Below are 13,248 nucleotides of genomic sequence, written 5' to 3'. Positions count from 1 at the left end.
CTTAACTTACTTTCCAACATATTTGGTACCATTATTACGATAATTAGGACAGAAAATTTTTTAAACCTATTCTTGTGAAAATCTGTCTGCTTTGCCAACTGCTGTTGAAGAACTGTGTAGAACAAATTAAAACTGTGTGCCCGACCGAGACTCGAACTCGGGACCTTTGCCTTTCGCGGGCAAGTGCTCTACCAACTGAGCTACCGAAGCACGACTCACGCCCGGCACTCACAGCTTTACCTCTGCCAGTACCTCGTCTCCTACCTTCCAAACTTTACAGAAGCTCTCCTGCGAACCTTGCAGAACTAGCACTCCTGAAAGAAAGGATATTGCGGAGACATGGCTTAGCCACAGCCTGGGGGATGTTTCCAGAATGAGATTTTCACTCTGCAGCGGAGTGTGCGCTGATATGAAACTTCCTGGCAGATTAAAACTGTGTGCCCGACCAAGACTCGAACTCGGGACCTTTGCCTTTCGCGGGCAAGTGCTCTACCAACTGAGCTACCGAAGCACGACTCACGCCCGGCACTCACAGCTTTACCTCTGCCAGTACCTCGTCTCCTACCTTCCAAACTTTACAGAAGCTCTCCTGCGAACCTTGCAGAACTAGCACTCCTGAAAGAAAGGATATTGCGGAGACATGGCTTAGCCACAGCCTGGGGGATGTTTCCAGAATGAGATTTTCACTCTGCAGCGGAGTTCGAGTCTCGGTCGGGCACACAGTTTTAATCTGCCAGGAAGTTTCATATCAGCGCACACTCCGCTGCAGAGTGAAAATCTCATTGTGTAGAACAAAGTAGTATTTCATGGGTCTTAGACCAGGCCACGTGAAAGCTGACCGAGACATGTGATGTGATGATATTTTGTGTTTGTTCAGTTGTAGCCAAGAAATCCCTTTTCTAAGCAAGTCACGACTCTTGTTTTGGATTTTTTTTGAGGAAGGTCTCACACCATGTCACAAAATTATGTGACAGTGTGCAAAATGGTTCCATTAGCAACACTCCTTCCCTATCCAGAAACATAGTGCACATGATTTTCAGACTAAAATTGATTGTTTGAACTGCACTGTCAAGTTGACATTAAATGCCTTCATTCCATAGATTGTCATTTCATTTCTGGTGTAAAAGAAGTACCCACATTTCATTTCCAGTGGCAGTTCAGCTTAAAAGTTCATCACCTAAATCACTGCACTTATCAAGAAAATTGGAAGCAATTGCTACTTGATTTGTTTTCTACAACTCAGTCAGCATTTTCAATATCCATTGTGAACACTACTTTTTGTAATTTAAGTGTTCTGTGAGAATTCAGTAAAGAACCCTTCTTGAAATCTGAGAAAACTCATTAAATAAAGACAAACTCATGAAGTATCTGTTCTTTTGAACTTCTGTAGCTACTGTATGCACCAAATCTTTAGTAATTACAAGTGGTTGGCTACTTAGCACTTCATCATCAACATTAATACAGCCTGACAGCTCCACAATAAAGTGAAAAACATGGAGGATCCTGAACTGCATAATACAAGTAAAAGGGGTGGCATCAGTGAAAAAAAATATGATCACTTGGGGTGACAGGGAAGTGGATGACAACAAGTGTGACTGTGGTTCTGCACAACACATAGAACAACTCTTGGCATGTCCAAACTGTCCCTACAGATGCAACCTTGGCGATTTGTGGCTGGAAAAGAAAGAAGCCCCATACAGCACCCAGTACTGGCTGAAGGACTACAATTGGTTTCCTGACACGAAAAAGTAAAGTACATTAATACAGCCATTTCAAATTCTGTAAACCATTTTCTTACTGTTCTGTTGCTCATAGTATTGCTATGATAAACTTCACTATCTGATAGTGACTGTCACTGCTTTCATCTCTTCTGTATACAGAATACTTGTCAGAATTGTCAGTTAATTGAGGCACTGTAAATAAGAACAAACATCTGTAAATATGGGAATCTACTTCCATTAAAATATGGGTAGCCAACAGATGCAGGTACTTGGCACTCATGTGCAGTGTCTCTGACTAGAGTACTGTAGTGACTGTGTTTAAAAATCCAGCATTAAAAATCAACAGCCATTATTTTGGTTTTGTTTGTTAGACAACCAGTTTTGACATTACATTATGCCACCTTCAGGCCTGCAAATATCGAATAAACCTCATGTTAGAAATCAATGCAGCACTGTTGACTGGTACCATGAAGGTTTTTTTCTCATGGGCTTGTGCACTCCTTGGACAGTTGTCAGCAACTTTCCAAGGAGCACACATGCCCGTGGAAAAAAAATCTTCATGATGCCAGTTGACAGTGCTGCATTGGTTTCCAACATGAGGGTTACATGATGTATAAAGGCCTGAAGATGGCATAATGTAATGTCAAAACTGGTCGCCTAACAAATAAAACCAAAATAACAGCTGTTGGTATTTTATTACTGGAAATTGACTGGCTGAAGTCCCACACTCCAGACATAGGATGGAACTACATATATTAAAAAAATGTATATATAATAAGCTCCTGACACAGGGTCCAACACAATATCAATAGAATATTGTAGTAAGAACATTATTACTGGAGACTATTAAATTTTGTGTAATCCAATAATCTTAAGATGTTGGTTCCATATTCTATTGTAGTGACATTTGTTGTTTGATCAACAATGCCCATTTCCATGTTCAGAATTGACAGAACAAGGTAGAATTAAATGTAATATCAAGAATTTAACATCTGGAGCAATGATGCACTGTACATAAAACAGTATTAGACTTGATACTGGGAGGACAAACAAATATGTGTACCAAGGACCTATATCAGCCTGACAAATAGATTTGTAAATAGTAGGCTTCCATCGGAAGACATGATGTGTACTACGATGAGGCATGCTGCCGACTGTGCATCAGCTACTGGAAACACGCTATTTATAGACGACACGTCACCCAAGGTCATGGACTTAGAATAATTTCGACTGCGGCAGTGTGCTTATCCCGCCGTCACACTGAGGAGCTGTAGTCAGTGTGATGGCAGCTGGGCGCGGCTGGCAGGCGGCCAAACAGGCAGGCAGCCTAACTACAAGGGGCGAAAACTCACGAGATATAGCAAGATATGAGTAACTGGAATGTTGCTGTCACGTGCTTTATTAAAATAAATGATAGGGCTCTATGTCTAGCGTTAAGAGGATGTACCACCACTTTATTACATACTATTATATACAGTCATATCGCCAACTATTTTACATTTCATATCAACACCTCTACCGCGGGTAAAGACACAGATATTATCATCGTGAGACAGTTTACAAGACCTATGGGCTCTAACACACAATGGTTAATCAATAAAAAAAATAGTCGGTGTTTCACCAACACCACGCATTTGAGACATGGTTACCATGAATGTCCGATAACCGAGAACATCACGAGGAGGTATCTGCTCCAAAGACATTGCAGCCGACTTAGTAATATCTGTGTCTTTATCCATGGTAGAGGTGTTGATATGAAATGTAAAATAGTTGGTGATATGACTGTATATAATAGTACGTAATAAAGTGGTGGTACATCCTCTGAATGCTATCTGTCCTGAGACAAATATTCTTCATTACTTGTTTATAAACAGTGGTTCAAGATAATGAAACCTTTGACAAATTGACAAATGTCACAGTTATTGTGTAACATTATAAAATCATTTACCTCAGCCGTTACATTTTTATTAAGTACCACAGCATCATATGGTCTTCTATTTGAAACTGTACCATCAGTTGTAGTGATTTTACACAAGGTGAATGGCTCATATGTACTGAAAACTGCTGTTGCTTCTGCATTGTTATAGTTTTTAACTCTTATCACTTTCTCCTCTTTGTGTGATTTGTTAAATTTACTCATAATATCAGTTGCATACATTTTGAAGTTACAATCATCTTCAGGAGTTTCAACACACAGATATGGGATTTCAATGTCTGCTTCAATGTTCATCTTTATAGGGCTCATGTTGTAGCCCATTTGTCTCTCACAAATATCAGGACAGAATCTGCAAGATTAAAGAAAATCTGTATTAGATCTTGGACATTATGCAATGCAAATGATAGAGCTAAATTGGACTGTATTGTAGACACAACCAGAAGGCTTGAAACAAATTGTTGGGAATTTATTCAGATGAAGCAAAAACTGAAATAAACTATAGCAAAATTTATCTGGGAGTTGAAATGTACTAATATGTGATTATTAGGATAAGTATGATATGCTACTGCAGCTTCAGAGATGATTGATAAATGAAGATCAGTATTTGCCTTGTATGAATGACTAAGTTGGCAAGTCATTATTCTAGAAAAAATGTCAAAAAATGGAGGTGTATGTATCTTTACTACATCAAGTATCAGGTACAAAAGAAGGTGTGAAGCTGGATCATTGAGTGTGGAAAATCATTTTGAAGCAGTAGCTATACAGTTGTATGAAATATGGGGAAACGTTACAGTCATAACAGTAAACACACTGCCTGCTGGGGATACAGACATATTCATTAATCAATTAAAAACACTGCTTTACATTCTTTTTATTGAAAGAGCCACTGTAGTTGTTTGTGAGGTTTTCAGCATGAATCTTATAAATGAAAGTAGTCTAAAAAATCAATTCCTAAATCTATTACATAGTTTCAATACGTTTCCACACATACACAAACCCACAAGTATAACATATAATACAAACAATCTTATAGGTAATATATTTTCAAATGTATGATCCACAGAAGTAGAAGTAACAGATACTGATTTGGGATGCCACTGCAAGGAAAAAAAGTGTACTTCATGAATAAAGGAAAATTTTTAACTGAAAACTGTGTAGAATTTACAAATATCCTAACTAGTGAGTCCTGGGCAGAAGTGCTGTCCCTAACAAATACAAATGGTGCATATAACACTGTTTCTTCAATTTTCATGGGATATTTTAAAATGTGCTTCCCAAAGAAGCTGTCAAGATTCACATCACATCACAATACAAACCCAAGTTCTTGATTAGATTTGATTTGGTTTATTTCGTGTTCCATAGGTCCAACTGTGTTGGATACACAAGGACGTGGAATGAGTCAGTTGTTTACAAATACAATCTGATAATCTTATAGCATATACAGAAATTTGAGTACAAAACTATATAAAAATTGATACAGTAAATTCTTTGGGCAGCAATACAGAAAAAGAAAATACATATTTTCTTAGAATCATTAAACACTACAGAAAACAAATGGCTCTGAGCACTATGGGACTTAACATCTGTGATCATCAGTCCCCTAGAACTTAGAACTACTTAAACCTAACTAACCTAAGGACATCACACACATCCATGCCCGAGGCAGGATTCGAACCTGCGACCGTAGCAGTCCCGCGGTTCCGGACTGAGCGCCTAGAACCGCTAGACCACCGCGGCCGGCTACAGAAAACAGATACAGAGCACACACAGATACAGAACTCAGGTTAAATAACATTCTTGGTGGGATTATGTCAAGTTGTATTATATAATATTGAAATATCACAATTTATTTAGTTAAAAATTCATCTAGACTGTAAAAAGCTTTTTCTAGCAGAAGTATTTTTAGTGCTTTCTTAAACTTACTCTTGTTATGAATCTCTGTCTTTATTTCAGGAGGAAGAGCATTGAAGAGTCTTGCTCCAGTGTGGTGGACACCCTTTTGAGCCAAGCTCAAATTTCTGAGCTCGCTGTGTATGTCATTCTCCCTCCGTGTGTTATGTTCATGATAATTACTGTTTGGTTGAAATATCTCTATATTTTTACAAACAAAACACATGAGAGAAAAGATATATTGGCATGTAGTTGTGTATATTTTAAGTTTATGAAAACTATTTCTACACGAGTCTCTTGGGTGCAATCCACATATAATTCTTAAAGCTCGCTTCTGTGCAATGAACACTTTCCTTGCTAATGGCTGGTTGCCCCAAAAGAATAATTCTGTACACAATGAGAGAATGAAAATAGCCATAGTATGCCACTTTTGCAGTGTTAGGTTCAATACATGTAGTGACAACCTGTAAAGCATCGGTAGCAGGGCTAAGCCTCTTACAGAGATCAATAATATGTGAAGATCAGTTCACTTTATTGTCAACGTGCGCTCCAAGAAATTTTGTTGTTTCCATTCTTTCTATTGGTTGATTACCACATGTCACACTTATCCCTCTCTCTTTTTTCTGTTTTTGTACAGAATTGAATAAAGCTGGTCTTACTGGAATTTAATGAGAGACCATTCAACTTGAACCAATTAACCACATCTGAGAGTATGTGAATAATGAGTTCCTCAATATTTTTGCCTGTTCTACTGCTCATAAAAATTGTGGTATCATCAGCAAATAATGTAAATTTACACAGCAGGATTGTACATGATGGTAGATCATTTATTGGATCACAGTTGGCGTCAAAACTTCTTGTGAAACTCTAAAGCTACTAAATACAAAGTTTAAGACTTCTAAAGGTCCAAAGTTCATAGAAAATGTTAAGAATTACAAGAGGGTCTATCGAAAAGTAATTGACAAAGCAAAATTTATGAGTAATGACAACTTAATAAGACAGTCTGATAACAAAACAAAAGCCATACGGGGTATTGTGAAGACTGAAACAGGAAAGAGATGTGAAGACCAGGATATCATTCTAAAAAACACAGAAAATATCAATATTAAAAAACAAGATTTGCCAGATTATATTAACAATTATATCATAAATCCAACAGTTTATTAAGCTCGAAATGTGCAAAACAAGAAAAACCTGAATTTCCAAAAGCTGCTTGTAGTATGAGGATAGATCCAACAGTTAAACATGAAGTGTTCAAAGTAGTAAATAGCTCGAAACCTAAAATGTTAGCAGGAGTAGAGGAGGTGCCTGTTTATATCATAACAATGACAGCTGCACAAATTGCAAGGCCCTTGGCATACATAACCAACTTATCATTCAGTGAAGGAGTATTTCCAGAAAGGATGGAAATCTCAAAAGTGAAGCCATTATTCAAAAGTGGTGACAAGCTTAAGGTAGAAAACTATCAAACAATATCCCTCTTTCCAGCATTTTCCAAAATAATAGAAAAATTAATCAAGCACAGAATCAACAAATATCAAAATGACCATAACTGTCTAAATAGAAATCAGCATAGCTTACAGGCAGGTAAAAATGCAGAAACAGCTCTAATGTGCTACACTGAACAAACAATCAAAAATCTAGAGAAAGACAACAGCGAATAGAAAAAAATTTAGATCTCTCCAAAGCATTTGACAGTGCCAATCATGGCATTCTTTTAGAAAAACTGGCAGCATTAGGTAGTCATGGGACAGGGAAAAGTGGTTTGAATCATACCTACACCAGTTGACATTAAATGCAAATAAAACAAATTATAAGCAGTTTGGGAAAATATGTCAAAATGTAAATTTTGATGTGTTGTTGGGTGAAAGGCCATAGACAGACTAACATCAACAAAATTGCTGTGGATTCATGTAGCTGAAAATATTAATTTTAATGACCATGTATTGAAACTTGTGCAGCCTGTTTTGCTCTTAGAATTATTGCAAATGTCTGTACTGCAAAGAGTTCCAGGATTGTAGACACAATATTTAGGTTATTTTCAGTCTCTTGCAGCATACAGAATAATATTTTTGGGTTCCACCATTTGCCATCAACAGACACAATGCAAACCCTTATTCAACAAGTTTAAAGTTCTAACAATATCTGACAAATGCTGACTTGCATAACTACAATACTCGTTATAGCATAGCACTCCATACTCAGTGAACAAAAATAACACACACACAAAGGCATGTGAGACATATTGGCACAAAACTCTACAACATACTGTCGGCCAACACCAAAAAGTTAGAATATGAAAACAGATTTAAAGTAGAATTTAAAGAATATCTACTTGAACAATGTTTTTACTCGATAAATGACAATTAGGCCAATAAATAATTCTGATAATGTTTATATTAAGGAAAAACTGAAAACATCCCCTAAAGTTTCTGTTAATTTCGTAAATCTGATGGACAGCTGCTGAGTGTGGTAAAATCTTTACTGAATTATTGTAGTGTATATAAGGGCTTCCTGTTTAGGAAAGACAAAAGTAAAGCCTTAAGGCAAACAGACTATGCAGTTACAATACTGTTAGTATACATATGTAAAAAGTTGTATTACTGTGTCTTGTATGATGAAGTATTATTTTTTGTAAATTTTTTGTACTATTTTGTAAGTATTGTTCTTTCTAGTACTTAATGTAAAATTTTGTATGTTCCTTTTGCACAAATTGTTTCCCATAAATTTACATGTACTTTTGGACAACATCCACAAAATCTTTATTTTGTACAGACGGATAAATAAATAATTAAAATAAACAAGTGCCGGTCCACCAGATGTCACTGTCTTGTGACCATTGTGTTGTGTGCAGTTCAGTACCACTTTTTGTAACAGCTGTTTGTCACCAATAATGTTACTGGGTGTGATAATTATACTGAGGATAAAAAAATTGTGTCAAGATAAAAAAGAAACTATCTAAAGAAAGTCATATGTAATTACATTTAAAATGTCACGGGAGTGATGATTGTGATACGAAGTACCTTCCTATTTTTAAAACTAAATGCGCATCAACCATTCGGTTCCTTAAGGACATACATGTTGTACAGAAAATATAATCACATGAAAAGTTTTATGGAAAAGGTTCATATATTATCACAGTTATCTGTTTTCATTACTAAAACATAAGTCTAGGAACATTTTTATCTTTTAGTTACTTTACCTGTCTTCTTCACTAATTTGTATAAAACCAGCTAACACAGCTCGCAGAGGTGTAAATCTGGTATCCTGGTCACAAATACAAGGGTAAACAGTTAGCTTCAGTGTTGCCTCTCCAAAAGGTTGCAGAACTGTTTCTTTTGGAAACACCTACATAAAAAAGTGCCATTATGAGTATACTGAAAACTATAAGTAAAATGATTTCTGAATACAATGTATGATAGCTATACCAATAGCTGTGAATCTTTTTAAAACATATACCATAATAAATAATTAAAGTAAGGCTGTCATCAACCAAAAAGCTGGTTTGAACATGCTTTTTTAGGCATGATCTGTTCAAGATGGTATGCCCTTGCTTTCTTTCAGCCTTTGAGATGATTTATGTGGACAGTCATTGGAAGATTTACAGTTTAATGGCAACTCCAAAGTATTATTCAGCTTGACACTTGTCACGTTAAATAATTGTTGGTAGAGGTGAAAGAAGCAATATATGACAGAAAAAGATTGTGGGACCAACTGAAGATTGAATGCCTGACACTTGGATTTGTAATTTGACACATAGTTCACTGGAACATGAAGCCACACATAAAAGTAAATATTACTCTGAAAATGCAATAACTGAAATAGTGAAATATAAGTCCGATGGCCAGAAATAACAGAAAAAGTTTATTTTTGGTCACAGCAAAAGCCACTGACCATCAGATTCAAATACACCAAAACCACAGAAAACTAGAGGAAAGAGGAATAAGATTAAGGTATAACATTCTGTTGACAATGAAGTTATTATGTCATAACACAAGCTTAAATTGAGGGGACGTGTATGGAAGAAAATTGATCATAATCTTTTCAAAAGAACCATTCTGGCATTTACCTTAAGCAGCTAAGGAAAACTCTGAAAAAAAAATTTAGATGACCATACCGATACCTGAACCTCTATTCTCCCAAATACAAGCCCAGTGTGATACCCAGTGTGCTACCTCACTGACTGAAATGGCTGTGATCATGTCAAATGAAGATGCCAGTGGAAGAAACTGCTGTCACATGTTAGTGCAATTTTGAATGATCCTATGTTATATGTTGGTCAAATTCAGAGTGATGGATATAAATACAATAAGACAAAATAATGTGTACAGGGTGGTCCATTGATCATGACCGGGCCAAATATCTCACGAAACAAGCGTCAAACGAAAAAATTACAAAGAATGAATCTTGTCTAGCTTGAAGGGGGAAACCAGGTGGTGCTATGGTTGGCTCACTAGATGGCACTGCCATAGGTCAAACAGATATCAACTGCATTTTTAAAAACAGGAATCCCCATTTTTTATTACACATTCGTGTAGTACATAAAGAAATATGAATGTTTTAGTTGGACCACTATTTTTGCTTTGTGATAGATGGTGCAGAGATAGTCACAAACATATGGCTCACAATTTTATATGAACAGTTGGTAACAGGTAGGCTTTTTAAATTAAAATACAGAATGTAGGTACATTTGAACGTTTTATTTCGATTATTCCAGTGCGATACATGTACCTTTGTGAACTTATCATTTCTGAGAATGCATGCTGTTACAGCATGATTACCTGTAAATTCCACTTTAATGCAATAAATGCTCAAAATGATGTCTGTTAACCTCAATGCATTTGGCAATACATGTAATGACATTCCTCTCAACAGCAAGTAGTTTGCCTTCCGTAATGTTCGCACATGCATTGACAATGCGCTGATGCATGTTTTCAGGTGTTGTTGGTGGACCATGATAGCAAATCTCCTTCAACTTTCTCCACAGAAAGAGATCCAGGGATGTCATATCCACTGTATCCGGTGAATGTGCGGGCCATGGTATGGTGCTTTGATGACCAATCCACCTGTCATGAAATATGCTATTCAATACCGCTTCAACTGCAGGTGAGCTATGTGCCAGACATCCATCATGTTGGAAGTACATCACCATTCTGCCATGCAGTGAAACATCTTGTTGTAACATTGGTACAAAATTACATAGGAAATCACTATACATTGTACCATTTAGATTGCCCTCGATAAAATGGGGGCCAATTATCCTGCTCCCATAATGCCATACCATAACCTGCCAAGGTCGCTGATGTTCCACTTGTCGCAGCCATCGTGGATTTTCTGTTGCCCAATAGTGCATATTATGCTGGTTTATGTTACCGCTGTTGGTGAATGACACTTCGCTGCTAAATAGAACACATGCAAAAAGTCTGTCATCATCCTGTAATTTCTCTTGTGCCCAGTGGCAGAACTGTACATGATGTTCAAAGTCATCACCATGCAATTCCTGGTGCATAGAAATATGGTATGGGTGCAAGCGATGTTGATGTAGCATTCTCAACAACCATGTTTTTGAGATTCCCGATTCTTGTGCAATTTGTCTGCTACTGATGTGCGGATTAGCCACGACAGCAGCTAAAACACCTACTTGGGCATCGTCACTTGTTGCAGGTCATGATTGATGTTTCACATGTGGCTGAACACTTCCTGTTGCTTTAAATAAAATAACTATCCGGTGAATGGTCTGAACACTTGGATGATGTCGTCAAGGATACCAAGCAGTATACATAGCACACGCCCGTTGGACATTTTGATCACAATAGCCATACATCAACATGTTATCAACCTTTTCTGCAATTGGTAAATGGTCCATGTTAACACGGGTAATGTATCACGAAGCAAATACCATCTGCACTGGCAGAATGTTACGTGATACCACGTACTTATATGTTTGTGACTATTACAGCGCCATCTATTACAAAACGAAAAAACATTCATATTTCTTTATGTACTACATGAATATGTAATAAAAAATGGGGGTTCCTATTTTAAAAAATGCAGTTGATATCCGTTCGACCTATTGCAGCGCCATCTAGTGGGCCAACCATAGTGCCATCTGGTTTCCCCCTTCAAGCTAGACAAGTTTTGTTCTTTGTAGTTTTTTCATTTGATGCTTATTTTGTGAGATATTTGGCCTGGTCACTATCAATGGACCACCCTGTATAGTAAACAATTGTTGCTAGTAGTTCAAGTGGAACTTTGTGTTACTAAGATGTATTACATTCAAAAACACAGTATACCATGATCAAACTAATCCATACTAAACTAGGGTTGGCGCTTTCTTCTGCTAACCTCCTCATATTATTGTAGACATGCTACACTATGACATAAAGGGTATTCATTTTCCATAAAGTTTATTTACTTATTTATTTTTCTTGTCCTCTAAGAAAACAAGTGAGCCAGAGACTTCCAATCGTGAAATAAACTTCTTAATGATTCAGAAAAGCTGACAAAAATTAAAAAAAAACAAACACCAGAAAACAAAACTCTTGCAATAGTATATATGAATGAATCTAATGTACCATGAGGAATTTGTGTAGAGAATAAAAGTAGTGTACTACAAAGAAAGCTTTTCAACTGAGATCTCCAAATCTGTGGGTTATCTCTCAAATTTTTCAGTTCTTCAGAATGCTTATAAAAATGGAACCTGCAGAATATTGCATACCTTTTCTACAAAAGTTAAGGATGCTTTATGCAAATGGAAATTATTTTTCTGTTGATTGGTCACTGAATGAAACCTGCGATACTTTTACATGAGCCTAATTTTAATTTAAAATTTTATTACAGAGTACATGTAAAGGATTGACAGTTCTTATGGCTTTATGATCTCATCATGGTATTATATGCACCAATTTTGCAGCTACTATATTTAACTTACTATTTCAATAATTCCACTTGCACTGAAATATAATAACATTTCTCCTTTCCCCCTCTTCACTTGATTGGGGTGTTATGATAACTTGTCACATTGTTGGATGTGGGAATAGGGAGGAGGAAAGAAGAATTTCTTTATAGGATGTAGCTTCCATTTGAATATTATTGGCTGACATTGTCATATCTACATCTACATATACATTCAAACTCATCAAGCCACTATAAATACTCACATCCTATCTTCATGGTCCTTATGCAAAATGTAGATTTGTGGCAGTAGAATCATTCTGCAATCAGCCTCAAATGCTGGTTCCCTAAATTCACACAATACTGCCTTGTGGAAAGAGCATCAGCTCACCTCCAGGGATTCTAAATTGAATTTATGAAGTACATCATATAATATTTACACGTTGAGTTAAGCTACTAGTAACAAATCTTGCAGCATGTCTCTCAATTGCTTCAATGTCTTCCTTTAATCTGACTTGGTGGGGATGCACAACACTTGAACAGTACTAAAAACTGGGTTGTACTAGCATTCTATATGCCATCTGCTTCATGGATGTGCTACACTTTTCCAAAATTCTCACAATACAATAAAGTTGAGCATTTGCCTTCCATACTACCAACCTGATGTGCTTGTTGCACTTCATATCACTTAGCAGCATTATGCCTAGATGTTTAATGGATGTGAGTGCATCAAGCTGTACCTCACTAATGCTTGATTCGAAAGTTACAGGAATGTTTTTCCTACATTAACTTACATTTTTGTAAATG

The 13,248-nt window shown here is 36.6% G+C and overlaps 1 pseudogene; it reads right to left on the bottom strand.

Moving 5' to 3' along the window:
* LOC124788466 overlaps window positions 1-13,248 on the bottom strand; it is a 72,390-nt pseudogene that overhangs the window by 46,605 nt on the left and 12,537 nt on the right.

Source organism: Schistocerca piceifrons, chromosome 3 (genome assembly GCF_021461385.2).
Source record: "Schistocerca piceifrons isolate TAMUIC-IGC-003096 chromosome 3, iqSchPice1.1, whole genome shotgun sequence".
NCBI lineage: Eukaryota > Metazoa > Arthropoda > Insecta > Orthoptera > Acrididae > Schistocerca > Schistocerca piceifrons.
The sequence above is the reverse complement of the archived record's forward strand: the minus strand, read 5'-3'. Positions and strand labels throughout refer to the sequence as shown.